Source organism: Capra hircus, chromosome 10 (assembly GCF_001704415.2).
Source record: "Capra hircus breed San Clemente chromosome 10, ASM170441v1, whole genome shotgun sequence".
Taxonomy (NCBI): domain Eukaryota; kingdom Metazoa; phylum Chordata; class Mammalia; order Artiodactyla; family Bovidae; genus Capra; species Capra hircus.
Genome location: NC_030817.1, coordinates 72,579,766 through 72,601,449, shown reverse-complemented (window position 1 = coordinate 72,601,449; position 21,684 = coordinate 72,579,766). Strand labels below are relative to the sequence as shown.

The following is a 21,684-nucleotide window of genomic DNA, read 5'->3' as shown; positions in this document are numbered from 1 at the left end:
TGCGCAAGCGCAGGACTCGGGAGAGCCTCGGGACATGGTCCGACTGGAAACAGGCTCCCCACCAGCCCAGGGCCGCAGTCGCTTAGGCTTTCCTGGAAGTCTTCAGCGTGAAATGCGGCTCCAGCGATGTTTCCACCCCTGGTGCTGCTTACCCGACACTGCAATTATGGGGGGAAGAGAATAGAGTTAAGAAGGGTGTGTTTTCCGTTTCAGCTCGGTGCTTGACTAGGAAAACCACACAGCCTTGACCGGTGGGCTCAAGGCTCTACTGGAAGCTGGTGAGCCCGTGTTCAAAGCCCGCTCTTCTAGTCCTCTATAATGCGAGAGAAAAGGGCCGGTGATAAAACGCCACGTATCAGAACTTTCTGTGCCTTCACTGTCCTGGGTACTCTGCACGTCAGACTACAGCGCAGGAGTCAGGGACCTGGGCTTCACTCTCGGCTCTGCTAACATCCTGCTAGCAGCGGACTCTTTTAGCTTCTTTGAGCATCCCTTCAGTGTATTTCGGGTCGTCTGCAATGTACGAAGACCTGTGCTCAGAGTGTTAGTTTCTTCAGATTTGACAGATGAAATGGATGTAAAGTGCTCAGTGGAATGCCCAGTGCATAATAACCCCCCTAATAACTATTATCGTTTATTAGTTACTATTTTCATTTTAATACAACAACTATATGAATTAAAGTATCCCATTGTAAAATGAGGAAAATGAGACCGAGACGTTAAGGAGCTGAATTTCGCACAGCTGATAAATGATGGCAGTGGGATTTGAACACAGGTAGTCCTTTTAATTCGGTACTGTCTCCCAAATTGTGGATATCCCAACATTATGTAGGCACAATTAAGGACTACGTGTTGTAGTATAGTTGAAAACTAGAGTGGCACATTATTACTAACTAAGATGCTTGAGTATCTATTGAAGCTTTTAAGTACAAAAGACATCAGAGGAGAATTTGTTGTGGCTTTTGCAGGTTCTGATTGTAACTGTCTCAGCTTAAGAGGCGAGGAAATGAGAACAAGTAAGAAGCACGTTTTCACCTGTGAGTATCTTTTTACCTTACTTTTCAAGAGCCGTTGCAAACAAAAATTGTTATTTCTGATGTTGGTATATGCGCTTCTATTTAAAAAGGGCCAATGAAAAGTCTCTATTTTTGATGTAACATGGGGAAATGGATAATAGGAAAAAGCTTTTGCTTCTTAGGAAGCAACCTTGGAAGAGTCTCATTTGGGAAGGTTGAAGCCCTTAACTTCCAACACATGCAGAGAGGAAGAGCTTTTTGTGTCCTGAGGGCTGATCCCAGGGTGGGGATGTGCATTGTCCAGACTTGCTTGCTTCTGCAGCTTCTCTTGGAAGCTCATCTCAGTCAAATTAAGGAAACAATTGCATCCATCACCAGCCATATAAGTCTTTAGGAGAGATGTAGAGATCATGAGAGACTATTACCTGAGGTTGGGGACCAATGAAAGGTGCATTACCTGCAAAGATGATAGGCCTTTGCACCAAGAACCTGATAAATATGGAGTGTGGAACACAAGTGGATGGGCTGTTCTCCAAGGTCACATACCTTGTCTTGTCACCTCCCCCGTTTACCATGAGAGCTATTTCAGGAAACTTCCATAGAGTTCATTGAATAGCCGAGATCTGAACAGAGACAAATATGATACGATTATACTCCATACAAAGTTATTGTAAAATATGGCCTACATTCCCAGTGTTGTATATTGCATCCTTGTAACTTACTTATTTTATACCTAGTAGTTTGTACCTCTTATCCCCTTCATCTTTCCACCCCTCCCACCTCTGGTAATGACTAATTTGTTCTCTGTTTCTGTCAGTCTGTTTCCGTTATGTTACAATTGTTCATTTGTTTTATTTTTTAGATTTTACGTATCACTGAAGAGATACAGTTTCATTCTCCCCCTGTATGAATTATTTCACTAAGTATTGTTCCCTCCAGGTCCATCCATGTTGTCACAATGACAAAATTTCATTCTTTTATGGCTGAGTAATATTCCATTGTATACATATACCAATCTTCTTTATTCATTCATCTCTTGGTGGATGCTTGGGTTGCTTCCATCTCTTGGCTTTCGTAAACAATGGTGCACTGAACATTGGCTACATATGTCCTTTTGAATTGGTGTTTTTCAAAGAATTTTTCTAATAAAGACAGCTCTCCCTGTCTAAGACTTGGTGACTACAGTTTCCTCCTCATTTTGTATTTCCTCAAGAAAAATATTTGCAGTCTGTTTATGTTTTGCTACATGATTTCTGAGGGAAGGGTTGCTGATGCTAGGGTTGGGGAGTGGTCAGTTGGGGTCAGAAGGTATTTTACAGTACAGCAGTATTTTATTTAAATACAGTATTAAATATGGTATTTAATATGGTATTAAATACCATATTAAATATAGTTTTTACTTAAATACAGCAGTATTACAGTACATAGTACAGAGGTATTTTACTTAAAGCAGTTGAACAACCTCCAACTCATAGGCTAGTTCTCAATCTCCTAAATTGTTGCTGGAAGTTTTCCTCTAAAGCTCCATTGCTGATAATGCCTATTAGATTTCTGGGTCTAGTTAGGTAGCACCATCCCACCCCACTCTCTATAGTTTAAATTCAGTAGCACAGGGGTTCGAGAGTCACCATAAAGCAGGCAGGATTCTCAGTGTAGGACTTTGACCACGTTTGTTCACCTTTAAGTCAGAGCTGACCATTGAAGCCTCATGACTATGGAGACCCCTCCAGCTATTTTAATACCAGGGTGGAGGCTAACCAAGGAGGGAAGGCAGGGGTGTGGTATCTACCAAGATTTTTTGTTTATGGGGTCAGGAGAGCTTGACACTGAGACCTTTCTCTTGTCTCTGGATCTTAATTTCTGGAGGACAGTTCTTACAAGTGTGCATGCTAAGTTGCTCAGTCATGTCTGACTCTTTGTGATGCTATGGATTATAGCCTGCCAGGCTCATCTGTTCACGGGGATTTTCCAGGCAAAAATACTGGACTGAGTTACTGTGCCCTCCTCTTCTCACAAGCACATTCCACCAAAAAGTGCGCATGTTCACAAGAACTGGAACATATGGAGGTATTTCTCTTCTTAGCCTCCACCCCCAAGGGGTGCTGTGGATATTAAAGCTGTCTTCAGTGGCTGCTGCTACTGCTAAGTTGCTTCACTCGTGTTCTACTCTGTGCGACCCCATAGACGGCAGCCCAGCAGGCTCCCCCGTCCCTGGGATTCTCCAGGCAAGAACACTGGAGTGGATTGCCATTTCCTTCTCCAATGCATGAAAGTGAAAAGTGAAAGTGAAGTTGCTCAGTCGTGTCCGACTCTTAGTGACCCCATGGACTGCAGCCTACCAGGCTCCTCTGTCCAAGGAATTTTCTAGGCAAGAGTACTGGAGTGGGGTGCCATTGCCTTCTCTGTGGCCACTAGATAATAATAATAAATAGTCACTCAGTTCAGTTCAGTTCAGTCACTCATTCGTATCCGACTCTTTGCGACCCCATGAATCGCAGCATGCCAGGCCTCCCTGTCCATCACCAACTCCTGGAGTTCACTCAGACTCACGTCCATTGAGTTGGTGATGCCATCCAGGCATCTCATCCTCTGTCGTCCCCTTCTCCTCCTGCCCCCAAGCCCTCCCAGCATCAAAGTCTTTTCCAATGAGTCAACTCTTCGCATGAGGTAGCCAAAGTATTGGAGTTTCAGCTTCAGCATCATTCCCTCCAAAGAAATCCCAGGGCTGATCTCCTTCAGAATGGACTGGTTGGATCTCCTTGCACTCCAAGGGACTCTCAAGAGCCTTCTCCAACACCACAGTTCAAAAGCATCAATTCTTTGGTGCTCAGCTTTCTTCACAGTCCAACTCTCACATCCATACATGACCACAGGAAAAACCATAGCCTTGACTAGATGGACCTTTGTTGGCAAAGTAGTGTCTCTGCTTTTGAATATGCTGTCTAGGTTGGTCATAACTTTTCTTCCAAGGAGTAAGCGTCTTTTAATTTCATGGCTGCAATCACAATCTGCAGTGATTTTGGAGGCCCCCAAAATAAAGTCTGACACTGTTTCCCCATCTATTTCCCATGAAATGGTGGGACCAGATGCCATGATCTTCGTTTTCTGAATGTTGAGCTTTAAGCCAACCTTTTCACTCTCCACTTGCACGTTCATCAAGAGGCTTTTTAGTTCCTCTTCACTTTCTGCCATAAGGGTGGTGTCATCTGCATATCTGAGGTTACTGATTTCTCCCAGCAATCTTGATTCCAGCTTGTGCTTCTTCCAGCCCAGCGTTTCTCATGATGTACTCTGCATATAAGTTAAATAAGCAGGGTGACAATATACAGCCTTGACGTACTCCTTTTCCTATTTGGAACCAGTCTATTGTTCCATGTCCAGTTCTAACTGTTGCTTCCTGACCTGCATATAGGTTTCTCAAGAGGCAGGTCAGGTGGTCTGGTATTCCCATCTCTTTCAGAATTTTCCACAGTTTATTGTGATCCTCAATATGTCAAAGGCTCTGGCATAGTCAATAAAGCAGAAATGGATGTTTTTCTGGAACTCTCTTGCTTTTTCGATGATCCAGTGGATGTTGGCAATTTGGTCTCTGGTTCCTCTGCCTTTTCTAAAACCAGCTTGAACATCTGGAAGTTCATGGTTCACGTATTGCTGAAGCTTGGCTTGGAGAATTTTATGTATTACTATACTAGTGTGTGAGATGAGTGCAATTGTGGGGTCACTCAGTCATGTCCAACTCTTCATTGCAATTGTGGGGTCACTCAGTCATGTCCAACTCTTCATAACCCCATGGACCATAGCCCTCCAGGCTCCTCTGTCCATGAAATTCTCCAGGCAAGAATACTGGAGTGGGTTGATATTCCCTTCTCTGGGGGATCTTCCCAACCCAGGGATCAAACATGGGTCTCCTGCATTGCAGGCAGATTCTTTACTGTCTGAGCCACCAGGAAAGCAGCGGGGAAGTGGCTGCTAGATTCCAGGGGCAAATATGTGAGATATTACTGATCTCTTGTTTAAGACCTGGCTTCCCAACTGGATAAAAATTCAGTAGTCATGGTTCAGATTTAAGGCCTAGGGACTTTTTCTTGTGTGTTCTCTAACCCAAAGTGAGGAAGTCACTTATTCCCTAGTCAGAGGGCTTTGGAAATTAGAAACCTGAGCTTGAGGGGCTGATGTGTACCTATATGGCTGGATGTGTGCCCTTATTTCTAACCCTGAACATTCCTTCTCTTCTTCCCCTTGGATAACTTCTTTAAGAGCAAGAGGTGGGAAGGGTAGCTCACATTTTTGCAGGAAATTCTGAGCTTCTCCTGTAATGTTTTGCTTTAAAATCCTCTGATAGCAACTTTCTCTAGCAAGCCTGAGTGTTCCAAACTGCTTTCTAACAGCAACATGGATGCTTTGTGGCAAGAGCCGCTTAACTTTTAACACAACTGCAAAGGTCATTTTACCTTTCAGCTCTTAAGTTGTCAAAAATCCAACTTACAAATCCAGACAGTTTACCACATTTTCACATATTGTTAAGGGGCTTCCCAGAGGGTTAGGGGTAAAGAATTCCTCTGCCAAGCAGGAGATGCAGATTCTGTCCCTGGGTGGGGAAGGTCCCCTGGAGAAGGAAATGGCAACCCACTCTGGTATACTTGACTGAGAGATCCTATGGAAGAGGATCCTGGTGGGCTACCATCCATGGGGTCACAAAGAATCAGGCACAACTGAATGACTAGACAACAAAAGTATTGTTAAGCACTCAGCTACCCAGTGTACCCCAAGGGATGCATTGGAAGCTTTACAATCACATAAATTTCTAATTCTGGATTCTGCAAGCTTTCAGTTAATTATTGTCCATATCCCAACTGTCATGCCTCTAATAATAGTTCAGGGAATGTAAAAATCCTCCCTTCTGCATAACCTGAAAATGTCTATATTTCTTGTGGCATGTAGCATTTAGTCGGGGTCCTAGTAGTCAGTCCCAGGTTCTGATCTCCAAAGGATCCTGTCTCAGAAGAAGCAGGCATAGTAGGAACCTTTCATTAGCCTTGTGATGTGGTGCATTGTGTTCCCTGAAAAGGTATGTTCAAGTCCTAACCCTGGGAACCTGTGAATGGGACTTTGTTTGGAAATAGGGTCTTTCCAGATGTAATGAATGATTTTGATGTGAAATTATCTTGGGTTTAAGGTAAACCCTAAATCAGTGATGATTGGCCTTTTAAGAAAAGGAAAGGGCACAGAGAGACACACAGACACACAGAAGAACACCATGAGAAGATGAAGACAAGAAAGACCTCCATGTATCTGAGGAGCAGGTGGAAGGCTAGTGGCTCAGAAATGGTTTTCAAGGAGGAAGCAGTGCAAGGTGAAATGAGCTCAGAGAATGGTAGGCATCAGATGTTATGCAGCCTTGTAAACTATGGTCAAGAGTGGTTTTTATTCTAGATGCAGGAGAAAGCATTTGGAAGGCTTTAAGAAGAAAAAATTGTATGATTTGAATTTTAAGTGATATTTATTGCTGCTATGTTAGAATCAAGTGAAGGGTTTGGGAGAACATGTATGATGTCAATTTAGCTAATCCTGAGTTAAAGAAAGTGAAAGTGTTCATCTCTCAGTCGTGTCTGACTCTTTGTGACCTCATGGACTGTAGCCCACCAGGCTCCTCTGTCCATGGGATTCTCTAGGCAAGAATACTGGAGTGGGTTGCCATTCCCTTCTCCAGGGGATCTTCCCCACTCAGGGATCAAACCTGGGTCTCCTGCATTCCAGGCAGATTCTTTGCTATCTGAGCCACCAGGATAAGATGTTTCCCAGAATTCCCCTTCCTGAGAGACTCAGCGTTGGTAAACCTCACAAGGAGCATTTTATATGCTATTTGGAAGGCAGAAAGGAAGCAGTAGCCTATGGCTTTTACACTTGAAAGGTCAGAGAAGGGCGCAAGGCCCCACTGCAATGCACCCACTTAGCTGTAATTTCCTGGCTCATCTTACTGGCCTGGGACAATATCTGTACCACAAATCTGGTCTACACTTCCTTACCTTCCATGTAGCTAAGTATAGCGATGTGATGATATTCCATTTAATGGGGCTATAGGGAACATTTTGTCTGTAATTTGCTGGGCAAGGACCTTAAAGGAATGGGGCATGCCATTCCTCCTCCCTTCCTCATTCTGGCTGTTTGGAATTTTTATGTGTTGACGATCTCAGTAGTAGGCAGCAGAGAAGGATCCTGGTCCTTTGATGTCATCAAGCCATGCCAGTTCTGGACTTCCTACTTCTTGTCTTTTACAAGAGAGCTAAAACCTATTTTATTTGATATAAGATTATTATCCACCACTATTTTCTATTTCTATCACATGTAGCCAGTGTTAATCCTAAATAAAGCAGTGTCCATATAATTAACTCCTTTTTTTTTTTTCCAAGGGCATCTAAATGAATGCCTGCTTGGTGCAAACAATAGTCTAATTAGAACAATTTTTTTTTCTTAGTCAAGCCTGTGTATATTGTCTATACACACACACACACAAAATCCCTCTACCAACCCATATTTCGCTTTGCCTTTAAAGTTCTAAAAGAATTATAGATACTTTACTAGAATCTATTATTAAAAGCACCCCTACTTTCTCTAGGGAAGCAACAATTGATCCACATTTTCCTGGCACTAGCTCACATTTCCTAAACCCTTGTTTAAAATTAATCCAAATCATTAAACAACACAGGGGACAAAATTCTTTTAAAATTACACAATAAAAGCTGCCTGAGAGACTGAAAAAATTAAGTTTACATGTAATCTCAGATAAGGTGACCAAATTTCCAAAATTGGCTAAGACAGTCCTAACTCCCAGATTGCCTGCTGCTCTGGTTTCTGTCTCAGCACACGTCATGTGGTCTAGCCAGATGTCATCCAACTTTAGGACAGGAATTCCTGGGCTCTGTTCAGGAGAGCAAATCACTAAAAATGGGAGTCAGTTTAGTTCAGTCTCTCAGTCATGTCTGACTCTTTGCGACCCCGTGGACTGCAGCATGCCAGGCTTCCCTGTCCATCACCAACTTCCAAAGCTTGCTCAAACTCATGTCCATTGAGTCAGTGATGCCATCCAACCATCTTATCCTCTGTCGTCCCTTTCTCCTCCTGCCTTCAATCTTTCCCAGCATCAGGGTCTTTTCCCATGAATCAGTTCTTGGCATCAGGTGGCCAAAGAATTGAAGCTTCAGCATCGGTCCTTCCAGTGAATATTCAGGACTGATTTCCTTTAGGATGGACTGGTTTGATCTCCTTGCAGTCCAAGGGACTCTGAAAATGGGGGTAACAACCTGAAAGTATAAATGGCAAAAAACTAAAGTGTGGTTACAATTTTAGTTAACATTTTTTGGTTGTTTGACAGAGTTTGGAAGCATTTGTCAGTGCATATTGTTTTGTTTGGTGTCTTTCACACTGTGCATTGTATGACATGTTTCTAGGGTGTGATCAATATTCTTAAAAAGCAATATTGACTACAATAGGCCAGAAAATGTCAGAGTACATTGCACATGCTAAGGGCGAGTATTTTTCAAAAATGTGTGTTTTGTCCATGAGTCTTTGGCACAAGAGGGTGAATAATGAACATTTAAAATCAGCAAATTTTAATTGTTTATGACAGCACTCACCCAGTATTTCTGGAATCATACAATAATATTAAAAAATGTTGTCTTTTGTTCATCATGTGTTTAATGTATGTAACAGTAACAGTACTTTTAAGTCCAGCACCTCCTTCAGTGGGGTTTTCCCTTCAAGCCCCAACTCAAATATGTTTTCCAAGGCTATTCTAGGGACTTTACAAGTGTCCAGGACTATTGGATGAGGTGTTGTCTACAGGGCATTGGTCAATGGCTAGATCACCCTTGGAGTTCACTGGAAGTTCACATGGTGTATAAAGACTAAATTGAAGTTAGCCAATTGGACAAGGAGAAAAGGGCATTCCAGGTGGAAGTAGCAGTATATATTAAACAGAAGAAACAGTAAGATGGATGGGTTTAAAATATCTTATATTATTAAGTCCAGAAAGTTTTAAAAGCTGAAAGCTTTTTCTTAATCCATAGGCAGGAAAACCTGCCTCAATCTGAATGCATTGGTGTGTAGCATTTGTCAGAGATCCAGCAGGAAATAGATGGTATTGTCAGATTGGGATCATTGAAAGAGGGTTTAATAACAAGACTCCCTCAAAGGTGTGGGTGGAGTGCTGGTACAAGAGATGGGAATGTGATAGTGGGATAGCAGAGCTGTGATAATGCCAAGACGCACATCCTAGGAGACGAGAGGAGAGAGTGGTTCTTGGAGGCCAGAAGGAAGAGTCATGGGAAGAAGACTGCCTCAAGAGCAGCTACCTCCAGGGGACTGTGCTTCAGAAGAAGGAAACACCCCAGGTTTCCAGATAACCTGCAGGGCGCCCCATTGGCTGTATCTTATTAGAATCCTGGGGCAATAGGGTATGGGCCTGAAGCCCCAATAAGTTAGTTTTCTAGGCACAGAGCAGGTGGAAAAGATCTGGAGGAGCCAAGGGAAGTGACTCAGTAGCAAAGCCAGACCCAACTGATTGAGGCCACTTGTGATCTTAATGCACTTAATGTGAATATTCTAGGTTTGCTGCAGAAATATTAATGTGTTTGAAGTGAGCTGATGCCTTAGACAATCTGTGATGTTATGTGACACACACACACACACAGAGGCATGGGATTACCTGTTGAAAATATAAAAAAATATGAATTCTGAAACACTTGTGGTCTCCGGGGTTTCTGTTAAGTGAATACTTATAAACAGTAAACTGGAGACATTTCCATATGGCTAGATTTTGTATGTTGGGAGTTAGGAGGCAGGAGAAGAGACTGGAAAAGTGGGCTGGGGCTGTGACAGGAAGAGGCTTTTATGCCAAGCCAAGAGTATGGACTTGGTAAATGGTGGGGATCTATAATGAAGACCTTTAAAGGGGGTGACAAGGTTATGTATGTTCTACAAAGATCTCTCTGGCTATCATGAACAAACTGGATTGGACTCTCCTGGGCAGCAGAGCATGGGATGGCCTGGGTTTGGCATTTCTCTGGTACCTCAGAGTAGAGAAGGAGCAGAGGAAGGAGGCAAAGGGTGGTGAAAGGCTGGCTCTCCTGACTCCCACAACTGCACAGATGACACTTGAACAGAACATGAAAGAATCAGAGAAACCTGCAGTGGACGAAAGGAGGAGACTTTAACAGTTGCAAATGTCATGCTCAGCACTGCTTAGTAAGCTGCCTAACAGTCTATCGTAAAGGAAATCAGTCCTGAATATTCATTGGATGGACTGATGCTGAAGCTGAAGCTCCAAAACTTTGGCCACCTGATGTGAAGAACTGACTTATTGGAAAAGACCCTGATGCTGGAAAGATTGAAGGCAGGAGGAGAAGGGGACGACAGAGGGTGAGATAGTTGGATGGCATCATCGACTCAATAGACATCAGTTTGAGCAAGCTCTGGGAGTTGGTGATGGACAGGGAAGCCTGGTGTGTTACAGTCCATGAGTTGCAAAGAGTCAGACACGACTGAGCAACTGAATTGAACTGAACTGAACAAGACTTTTTGCCAGCACAGCAGATGTAGTTCATTGCTCATCAACCAAGAAAGATACGTTTTCCTTGCTTTTTACATCATAGGTACTTTTTAAAGGAGAATGAATAGGGACTCATAGGTGTTAAGTGGCAGTAATTACCCAGTGAGTCTGTGATAGAATTTGGACTGGTCTTCTAATAACTCGATGCCATGTTGTTTTTATTATACCACAGCACCATCCAATCAGTCTGAGATATGGTGATGGTTCACATAAATGTGTGCTTGAGGTTCTCAAAAAAAATCTGTAGAAATAAAAGACTAATGCGTTGTTGTTATTTAGTCACTCAGTCGTGTCCGACTCTGTGACTCTGGACTGCGGGACCTCAGACTTCCCAATCCTTCACCATCTCTTGGAGATGGTGCATTAACTATAGATTTATCAGTCTTTGGAAGGTACAGTTTTTTCCTCTTTAAGTTTTAATGAAAATAAAAACTAAAAATCTATAACATTAAGCAAAATAAAAGTCTAGTAAAGCTAACACAGTAATTTATGCATAATTATGGAAGAACTGGTACATAAAGTGATTATATGATGTATCTCATGAGTCACTTTGTCAAACTTATTACACAGCATATTTACAATTTAATTAATTCCAGTCTTTCTCCAATTGTTTGTTTCCATATGGTTGCTTGTGCTTCAATTCATGTGTGTTTTGTGAATCTCACCAACCACAAGCAAGTGGAAGTCTATACAATAAAAACTTATCTCTTTTTCACCACCACTCATCCCCCCTTCAGCAGTTTCTCTGGAGGTAACCTCGCTTAAGAGGTGTGTGTACAATTTTTCAGGGTTATATCCAAACACGCCTAAATGTTATAGACATACAAAAACGATATTTCTTGTGTTGTTTTCCCACGGAATGGCATAATACAATGAGAGTGTTCTTAACTTGCCTATTTCACTTGATATGTTACATGTTTCTTCATATGAATATTAATGATTGCTTTGTGTCCTATTGCAGAAATGTTCTTTTATTTAACCATTCTGTAACTGATGGTGAATAGGCTCTTTTAAAGTTTTTATTATGACAAACAATCCTTCAGATTAGCATCCTTGTACTGCTTCTTAGTTGTACTTGAAAGACCTTGTTCTCTAAGCTCCTTGGCCAAAGTATATATTTTATAGGAACTAATAACATATATTTTCTTTTTTAAAATTTATTTTAACTGGAGAATAATTACAATATTTTGATGGTTTTGTCATACATCAGTATGAATCGGCCATAGGTAAACAAGTGTCCCCTTCATCCTAAACCCTCCTCCCACCTCCCTCCCCACCCTGTCCCTCCAGGTTGTCACAGAGCACTGGCTTTGGGTACCCTGCATCATACATCAAACTCCCACTCGTTATCTATTTTACTTATGGTAATATATGTGTCTCAGTGCTTTTCTCTCAAATCGTCCCACCCTCTCCTTCTGCCACTGAGTCCAAAAGTCTGTTCTTTACATCTGTGTCTCCTTTACTGCCCTGCATGTGGGATTGTCAGCACCATCTTTCTAGATTCATTATATATGTGTTAATATATTATATCTGTCTTTCTCTTTCTGACTTGCTTCACTCTGTATAATAGGCTCTTGGTTCATCCACCTCATTAGAACTGACTCAGATGCATTCCTTTTTATAGCCGAGTAATATTTCACCATGTATATGTATCACAACTTCCTTATCCATTCATCTGCCCAGGGACATCTAGGTTGCCTCCATGTCATAGCTACTATAAATAGTGCTGCAGTGAATATTGAGGTACATGTGTCTTTTTCAGTTCTGGTTTCCTCTGGGTATATGCCCAGTAGTGGGATTGCTGGGTCCTATGGTAGTTTTATTCCTAGTTTTTAAAGGAATCTCCATACTGTTCTCCATAGTGATTGTATCAGTTTGCATTCCCACCAACAATGTAAGAGGGTTCTTTTTTCTCCATACCCTCTCCAGCACTTATTGTTTGTAGACGTTTTGATGATGGCATTCTGACTGGGGTGAGGTGATAGCTCACTGTGGTTTTGATTTGCATTTCTCTAATAATGAGTGATATCGAGCATTTTGTCATGTGTTTTTTAGCCATCTGTATGTCTTCTTTGGAGCTTTCCTAATAGTATATTTGGTTAAGAATCTGCCTGCAATGCAGGAGACCCTGGGTTGATTCCTGGGTTGGGAAGATCCACTGGAGAAGGGATAGGCTACCCAATCCAGTATTCTTGGGCTTCTCTTGTGGCTCAGCTGGTAAAGAATCCTCCTGCAATGCTTTGGAGAAATGTCTGTTTAGATCTTCTGCCTGCTGTTTGATTGGGTTGTTCATTTTTCTGGTTTTGAGCTGCATGAGCTGCTTGTATATTATGAAGATTAATTCTTTGTCAGTTGTTTCATTTGGGATTATTTTCTCCCATTCTGAGGGCTGTCTTTTCAACTTGCTTATAGTTTCCTTCATTGTGCAAAAGGTTTTAATTTAAATAGATCCCGTTTGTTTGTTTTTGTTATTTCCATTACTCTGGGAGCTGGGTCATAGAGAACCTTGGTGTGATTTATAACAGAGAGTGTTCTGCTTACTACTTTCCTCTAAGAGGTTTATAGTTTCTGGCCTTACATTTAGGCCTTTAACTCATTTTGAGTTTATTTTTGTGTATAGTGTTAGACAGTGTTCTAATTTCATTTTTTTACACATAGTTGACCCGTTTTCCCAGCACTCGGACTTCCTTGTCCGAGTATTTTATTTTATTTTCAGTTTTATTTATTTATTTATTTTACTTTACAATATTGTATTGGTTTTGCCATACATTGACATGAATCCGCCATGGGTGTACATGTGTTCCCCATCCTGAACCCCGCTTCAACCTCCCTTTCCATCTCATCCCTCTGGGTCATTCCAGTGCACCAGCCCTGAGCATCCTGTATCATGCATTGAACCTGGACTGGCGATTCATTTCACATGTGATAATTTACATGTTTCAATGCCATTCTCCCATTTCATCCCGCCCTTGCCCTCTCCCACAGAGTCCCAAAGACTGTTTTATACATCTGTGTCTCTTTTTCTGTCTTGCATACAGGGTTATAGTTACCATCTTTCTAAATTCCATATATATGCGTTAGTATACTGTATTGGTATTTTTCTTTCTGGCTTACTTCACTCTGGATAATAGGCTCCAGTTTCATCCACCTCATTAGAACTGATTCAAATGTATTCTTTTAAATGGCTGAATAATTTTCCCTTGTGTATATGTACCACAGCTTTCTTATGCATTCATCTGCTGATGGATATCTAGGTTGCTTCCATGTCCTGGCTATTTTAAACAGCCAGCACCACTTTTTTTTTTTTTCAGCACCACTTTTTGAAGAGACTTTTTCTCCATTGTATATTTTTACCTCCCTTGTCAAAGATAAGGTGTCCACAGTGTGTGGATTTATCTCTGGTCTTTCTGTTTTGTTCCATTGATCTGTATTTGTTTTTGTGCCAGTACCATACTGTCTTAATGACTGTAGCTTTGTAGTATTGTCTGAAGTTGGGAAGGTTGATTTTTCCAATTCCATTCTTATTTATCAAGATTACTTTGGCTGTTTGGGGTCTTTTGTATTTCCATAAAAATTGTGAAATTATTTGTTCTAGTTCTGTGAAAAATACCAGTTTGATAGGAATTATATTGAATCTATAGATTGCTTTGTATATTATAATTATTTTCACTATATTGTTTCTTCCAATCCAAGAACATGGGGTATTTCTCTATTTGTGTCATATTTGATTTCTTTCATTAGTGTTTTATAGTTTTTTATATATAGGTCATTTGCTTCTTTAGATAAATTTATTCCTAAGTATTTTATTATTGTTGTTGCAATGGTGAATGCGATTGTTTCCTTAATTCCTCTTTTTGATTTTTCATTGTTAATGTATAGGGATGCAAGAGACTTCTGTGTATTAATTTATATCCTGTGACTTTCTTATATTCATTGATTAGCTCTGGAAATTTTCTGGTGGCATCCTTAGGGTTTTCTGTGTAAAGAATCATACCATCTGTTTTCTTAAACTTTCTCTTAGAAATCATTCATATTAACCCATAAATACAGCAACAAAAAATCATGTTATTGAATTTTAGGCAAATGATAAAAGTGACTAAGTGTTTAGGTCCAGCTCAGACCAATTTAGTCACTCAGTTGTTTCCGACTCTTTGAGACCCCATGGACTGCAGCACGCCTGGCCTCCCTGTCCATCACCAACTCCTGGAGTTTACTCAGACTCATGCCCATTGAGTTGGTGATGCCAGCCAACCATCTTGTCCTCTGTTGTCCCCTTCTCCTCCTGCCCTCAATCTTTCCCAGCATTAGGGTCTAATGGCAACCCACTCCAATACTCTTGCCTGGAAAATCTCTTGGACCAAGGAGCCTGGTAGGCTGCAGTCCATAGGTTTGCAAAGAGTCGGACATGACTGAGCGACTTCACTACTAGGGTCTTTTCAAATGAGTCAGTTCTTTGCATCAGGTGGCCAAAGTACTGGAGTTTCAGCTTCAACATCAGTCCTTCCAATGAATACTCAGAATTGATTTCCTTTAGGATGGACTGGTTGGATCTCCTTGCAGTCCAAGGGATTCTCAAGAGTCTTCTCCAACACCACAGTTCAAAAGCATCAATTCTTCAGCACTCAGCTTTCTTTATAGTCCAACTCTCACATCCATACATGACTATTGGAAAAACCGTAGCCTTGGCTAGATGGACCTTTGCTGGCAAAGTAATGTCTCTGCTTTTTAATATGCTTTTAATAACTTTTCTTCCAAGGAATAAGTGTCTTTTAATTTCATGGCTGCAATCACCATCTGCAGTGATTCTGGAGCCCCCAAAAATAAAGTCAGCCACTGTTTCCACTGTTTCTCCATCTATTTGCCATAACGTGATGGGACTGGATGCCATGATGTTTGTTTTCTGAATGTTGAGCTTTAATTAGGTCCAGTAGGAACTATTAATATCTTGCTGTTTTCTTCTTTTGCTCACTAATCTCAGTTTCTTATGCAACATCATTCTAGAGATTACTCTTAAAATTCTTCTTTGGTGTTTACTTCATCATATCTTTTATCTTAAGAACATCTGAGAGGCACAGACCTGAGGAACAATCTCCAGATTAAAGAAATGAAGTTTCTAGAAGTTAAAGTGGTGTTTCCTCACTAAGGAAGTGACATGCTAAAGGGCTGTGGCATCCAGGACCTTTTCTAACTTTCTGCTTCCACCATTGCCTCAAATAATGAACTCTTGTGAGAGGAGCAGAGAGTGGTGTTTAAGACTTACGTACTCCTTAGCTGTGGGCCTGGAGCAAATGACTTAACCTCTCTGTGCTACAATTTCTACCTCAGTTAAAGCAAGGATGATGATGATGATGATGATATTGCCTATTCTGTAGGGTTGTTGTGAACAATCAAAGATTAATATTTGTAAAGCACCTATCAGGCCTGGCATATAATAGCCACTATCCAAGTGTTTGTTGGAGATACACGTTTAATCCCTGGGGTGGGAAGATATCCTGGAGGAGGAAATGGCAGCCCACTCCAATATTCCTAGAAAATCCCAAGGACAGAGGAACCTGGTGGGCTACAGTCCATGGGGTCTCAGAGAGTTGGACATGTCTTAGTGACTGAGCACACACACAGGTGTTTGTTTGATAAAATAACACAATGATATGGAGAGTGTGAAGTTTCCTGAGGAAACAACTGTTCGAGAAACTTTTCCAAAGCTCAAGGATAGCTGAAGTTGCTCAGTATGTCATGTGGAAAATCTCCCATCTCCTCCCTATCAGATCTTCACTGTGGAGGTTTCTCTACTCACTGTTCACAGAAGCCCTATATTTCAATGATTTATGCTGAATGTCTAAACTTCTAATGAGAAATGATGTTTAGGTTTAAAAAAGCAGGTTACAAATGGACAGATTTTGGCTGTCTGTTTCCTCACAGTTGTTGGCACATTCTTTGTATTCAATGAAATAGTCTAACAAGAAGAGGAGATTTGCAAAAATGTATATCATAGAAGAAATTGAGTCAGATTTCAGAAACATAAGTACAGGAACAAATTGGATTCTCAGGAGACATGTCTTTCTGAACATAAGAAAATAATAGAAAACTCACTGACAGTATATTTTTATAACCCAGATTTTCATGTTCTTTTTTCCTTCTATTTTTTGTTTGTTTGTTTGTTTGTTTTTTGGCTACACCATGAGGCTTGTGGGGCCTTTAGTTCCCAGACGAGGGATTAAACCCTGGGCTCTGGCAGTGAAAGTGCTGAGTCCTAACCACTGGTCCGCCAGGGAATTCCCATAACCCACATTTTCAAATTTTACTACTATAACTATTAGAAATATAGCCAAGTTTTATTTAATGAAGAGCTGGTTAGCCAGATCTGGGATTTTACAAGTATTCTGTTATTCTTTTTTTCTTATCCTGCCCCTGCAATATCCTGTGTTTTGATCAGTTTCAAAGCATGGGAAGTTAAGTAGGAGATTTGTTTCTCTCATGGTTAAACTTCCAAGTCAAACTGTGTATTTTTTTAATTTCCTCTTTAGCAAGAAGATACAGAATAAAAGGGTCCCTCCTGGGGGCATTGATAATCTCTGAAATAGTTGACTGTAGCCTTGGACTGAGCACTCTGACCAAATAGTTTTATATTCTTGTCTGATGTATTATGATTTAGTTTCACAACAGAGTTGAATGTCCTACTTCCTCATAATATCACTTATAGGATTTGAGGGCTTGACACCAGCTTTTAACACCAGCTTCAGCAGAGAATCTACTTGTAGGATTTTGGAGAGGATTTCTGATACAGGAAGAGGGAGGGAAAATTAACATGCTGGGAGTAGCCACTAAAGTACCCATGGGGAGCTGGCATTCGAAGTTTCAGACTTTCGCTAGGAAAGAAAAAAAGCACTAGGAAAGAAACTGTAGCAGTTTTAACTGTTGCTACCTTACGATTAGGTATTGTATGTGTGTGTGTGTTTTTTTTTTATTATTCGCCTTGTTCCACAAAGTTAAGCATTTATCATATGATTCCTCTAACAGGACAATAGGAAAAAAAAAAAAATGGAGATCTTGTTTCTTTTCTTTCTCCTTGGCCTGCAGCATAGGTCTCTGTTTAACTCTGTAATAATTTCTTTTTTGGTTAGAGTTGCTCAGGCAACTACTCTTCACTGTCTAACTTGACCCTGTTTCCTGATGAATGATCTTTTTATTTCTTAGCTAAGTCCTAAAGGTTTTCACATTCTGCAGTTTTCTCTGTTAAATAGCTCTAGACCATAACTGCTTATAAAATCATAGGAAGCCATGAAAACCTTAGATTTTTAAAGGAACCTTCAGTTCAGTTCAGTTCAGTTCAGTTCAGTCACTCAGTCGTGACCCCATGAATCATAGCACGCCAGGCCTCCCTGTCCATCACCAACTCCCAGAGTTTACCCAAACTCATGTCCATCGAGTCAGTGATGCCATCCAGCCATCTCATCCTGGGTCATCCCCTTCTCCTCCTGCCCTCAATCCCTCCCAGCATCAGAGTCTTTTCCAGTGAGTCAACTCTTCACATGAGGTGGCCAAAGTATTGGAGTTTCAGCTTTAGCATCAGTCCTTCCAATGAACTCCCAGGACTGATTTCCTTTAGGATAGACTGGTTGGATCTCCTTGCAGTCCAAGGGACTCTCAAGAGTCTTCTCCAACACCGCAGTTCAAAAGCATCAATTCTTTGGTGCTCAGCTCTCTTCACAGTCCAACTCTCACATCTATACATGACCACTGGAAAAACCATAACCTTGACTAGACGAACCTTTGTTGACAAAGTAATGTCTCTGCTTTTGAATATGCTATCTAGGTTGGTCATAACTTTCCTTCCAAGGAAACTTAGAGGCCATTTAATACAACTCTCTCATTTTATAGTTAAAGAAATTGAGTCTCTAAGAGGGTAAATAACTTGTTCTGTGTCATCCAGCTACTTTGTAAGCTGGATAGAATTTTCCCAAGCTAATTTTTTTTTTTTTTCTGGCTTGGGTAGAACTGCAACTAAAGCCATTTTAAAGGCCGCATGCTTCTCCATCCTTGTCCTTTTGAAATACCATATGTATATAATCAACACCTTCAGATTTATAAAATCAGGACTCCTAATTCTGAAAAACATCATAATGTGACAAACAGTTAAAGAGATTTGGAATTAACATACTTTTTAATAGACCATTTTTTGCCACCCTGGTTTCAGGTGTACAAGTTAGTTGAAGGTTGGCTAGGTGAGCCAAAAGAGATTGCTTTACTTTATCTAAGTTTGTTGTGGGGGCGGTGGGGAGTTGAGGGGAAATGAATCAACACAAATAGAGAAAAATAATATCAAGATAGAAATCAGTGAGGCTCAATAATCTATTGCCATTACTGTTGATAGAATATCACACTTTGTGGCCACAAGATCATGACTGTGGTTGGGAAATATGAAGACAAGTAAGAAAACATAAATTTCCTTTATGTCTGTAACTTGCCACTGTCCTCTCACTGTGCCCTCAAATCACTCAGTCATGTCCAACTCTTTGCCACCCCTCCACACTTCTCTGTTCATAGGATTGTCCAGGCAAGAATACTGCAGTGGGCTGCCATTTCCTTCTCCAGGGGATCTTCCCAACCCAGGGATTGAACCAGGGTCTCCAGCATTGCAAGCAGATGATTTTACTGTCTGAGCCACCAGGGAAGCCCAAATAGAAACAACAGGGAAATAAAAATTTATGCAATATCTTATGCTCCAATATTATCAACATTAAAATGCCAGTTTTGAAAATTTTTAAAAATGTACAAAAAATTCACAATATAATGCCTAGAGAAAAAGCATGATTCAGAAAGTATATATATTGAGTTATGCCAGTTTTAAAAAATAGATGATTATAAAATATATCAAAATGTTAATTTTATTATCTTTAGATGGTAACTAGAGATGAATTTAATTTTCTTCTTCCTATAGTATTTTCACTACTTTCCAAATTGTGTTTAATGGACACATAATAATACTACCATAAGGAAAATATGTTGTTTTTAATAGAAAAAATTGCTTTAGCCTAATTCATAAGGATGTTGTGAGTAAAATGAAATAACAGGAGCTTAAAAAATTGAATTCTGATAGACATGAGCTAAACAGTCCAAGTATTTATGTTAAAGGAAAATTCTAACCAATATCTCCATGCATAGCAGTTTTTCTTGATAATGACTGGAGGTGCCTGGAAGTAATTGTCCCCATCATCAGAGAGGCACAAGATAGCCACTACCACTTCACATCTAGTTTTGTATACTGACCCTGGTGTCCAAGAAAGAGTCGAAGAGACCTTGGTCATTATATAGCAACTTGATCCAGTCATCAGGAGGGATGGCAAACTCTTTGGGAAAGTGTTTGTGCCTGAGGTGGAAAGTGTGTAGACAGACTCTTATTTTTTCCTGTGGCTTCAATTTCAGCCCTTTTTCTCAGTAGGCAGCAGCCACTATCTCATGTCATTCCCCATAGAAGCTGCTGGTAAGTTGGAAGAGGGTTAAAATAGGTTCTTGGGAAATACAGGAAGGCAGTAAGCAGGGCTGCAGCTGGGGCTTGGACCAGAATTAGCTTGGCATCCTGGGAAAGTAAGATAAGGTAAGGTAGGTAACTACTACCATTCACAGTGTTGTGTCAGGTACTTGCTAGTCATGATTTCATTTTCAGTCCTCTAAAAATACGAGCTTAATTATATTATTTATTTTTCCTCCTCCTCTTTCTTTTCTTTTTAAACTGGAAGCTCAGAGATGCAAAACATCTCATCCAAGATCGTGTGATCTAATCATGTGACCTACCTTACCTTATCTTACCTTCCCTGGATGCCAAGTTAATTCTGGTCCCAGCCTCAGCTGCAGCCCTGCTTACTGCCTTCTTGTATTTCCCAAGAATCTATTTTAACCCTCTTCCAACTTACCAGCAGCTAATAAATGCTGGAGCTGGAGTTTGACATCAGGTTTTACTGGCTCTGAAATTTGTGCTTTTTGCAATAAAGACCAGTGAGTCCCAGAATTGTTTAATACCAGATTCACTCAAGGAGAATTTTGAAAGTATATGTTCCTAAATCCTATCTGTAGAAATTCTGATGATTTATTAGGTCAGGAATAGGACCAAGGAATCTGTATTTTAAAAAGCCTTCTTGATTTTCTGGTCAGGGAGGTTTGAGGCCTGCTGTTCCATTCCGCGTTGCTGTTTCCATATCAGCCACAAGGCAGGTAGTGTTCTTGTGCCTGGACCTGAAGACTCTGCCCAGTTGAGTGAGTGATGCTGGAGGAAATTCATGTGAACTGCACACCCTGCACAAAACCCTCTACTCTTGGCCCCTCTTGATTCTTCAGTTTCATCTCACAACGTCAGAACTGTGGAAAACCAGCCAATTGGGAAGGGTCCTAAAATGAAACATATAAATGTACCAAGATAGAAGAAATTATTTTTAGTAGAACTCTACTGAAACCTCAACTGTGTTTAAAATTGAAAAGAAACATAACCTCTTGGGGTAGAGAATGGGAAGAGAGGACCAGCCCCTCCTCAAGGAGCTTGCTGAGCAATAGATGATCATTAAACAACTTCTAAGGAGGACATGTCCTGCTCAGTGCAGATCTTGTGTTTGGCTGAGAGGCTTTGTAAGTTTGGGGTCAAAGTGTGTCCATGTTTAGGACCACAGAGGAGTAGCTGAGAGGCCACTAGTGTTCTCCCCACATAAAATCATTGACCTGGCTCAGGCCTCCCCATGTTTTGGTCCTGCCCTGTTCTCACTCCACCCGTACATCATCTCCTCTTTCCTCCAAGTCTTTGCACTTCTAGTCCCATTGTTTGGAATACTCTTCAGTTCTCTCTCATCCTCTTCCCCATCACTTGTATTAGTCTTATGAGTCTTGTTGTCTCAGCTTAAGCATCCCTTTCTCAGGGAGGCCTCCCAACACAGAGGTTGGAGACTCTTGTACATGTCCCGACAACTCTCCTGTCGAGTACTCTTCACGTTTCACTGTTATTGCATACCTAATTGCCTAGTCACCCCTAAACTGTGAGTTCAGTGAAGGCAGGAACCTTTTTTGTATTGTCCACTA

At 40.9% G+C, this 21,684-nt stretch overlaps 1 long non-coding RNA gene across 2 annotated transcripts in view; it reads left to right on the top strand.

Moving 5' to 3' along the window:
• LOC108637000 overlaps nucleotides 3-21,684 on the top strand; it is a 168,005-nt gene continuing 146,323 nt past the window's right edge. The window contains exons 1-2 of one of the 2 annotated variants that reach the window (XR_001918706.1): nucleotides 3-278; nucleotides 969-1,037. This is a non-coding gene — a long non-coding RNA (uncharacterized LOC108637000). The remainder of the gene's footprint in view (nucleotides 279-968; nucleotides 1,038-21,684) is intronic. The other variant, XR_001918705.1, reaches the window with a different exon arrangement.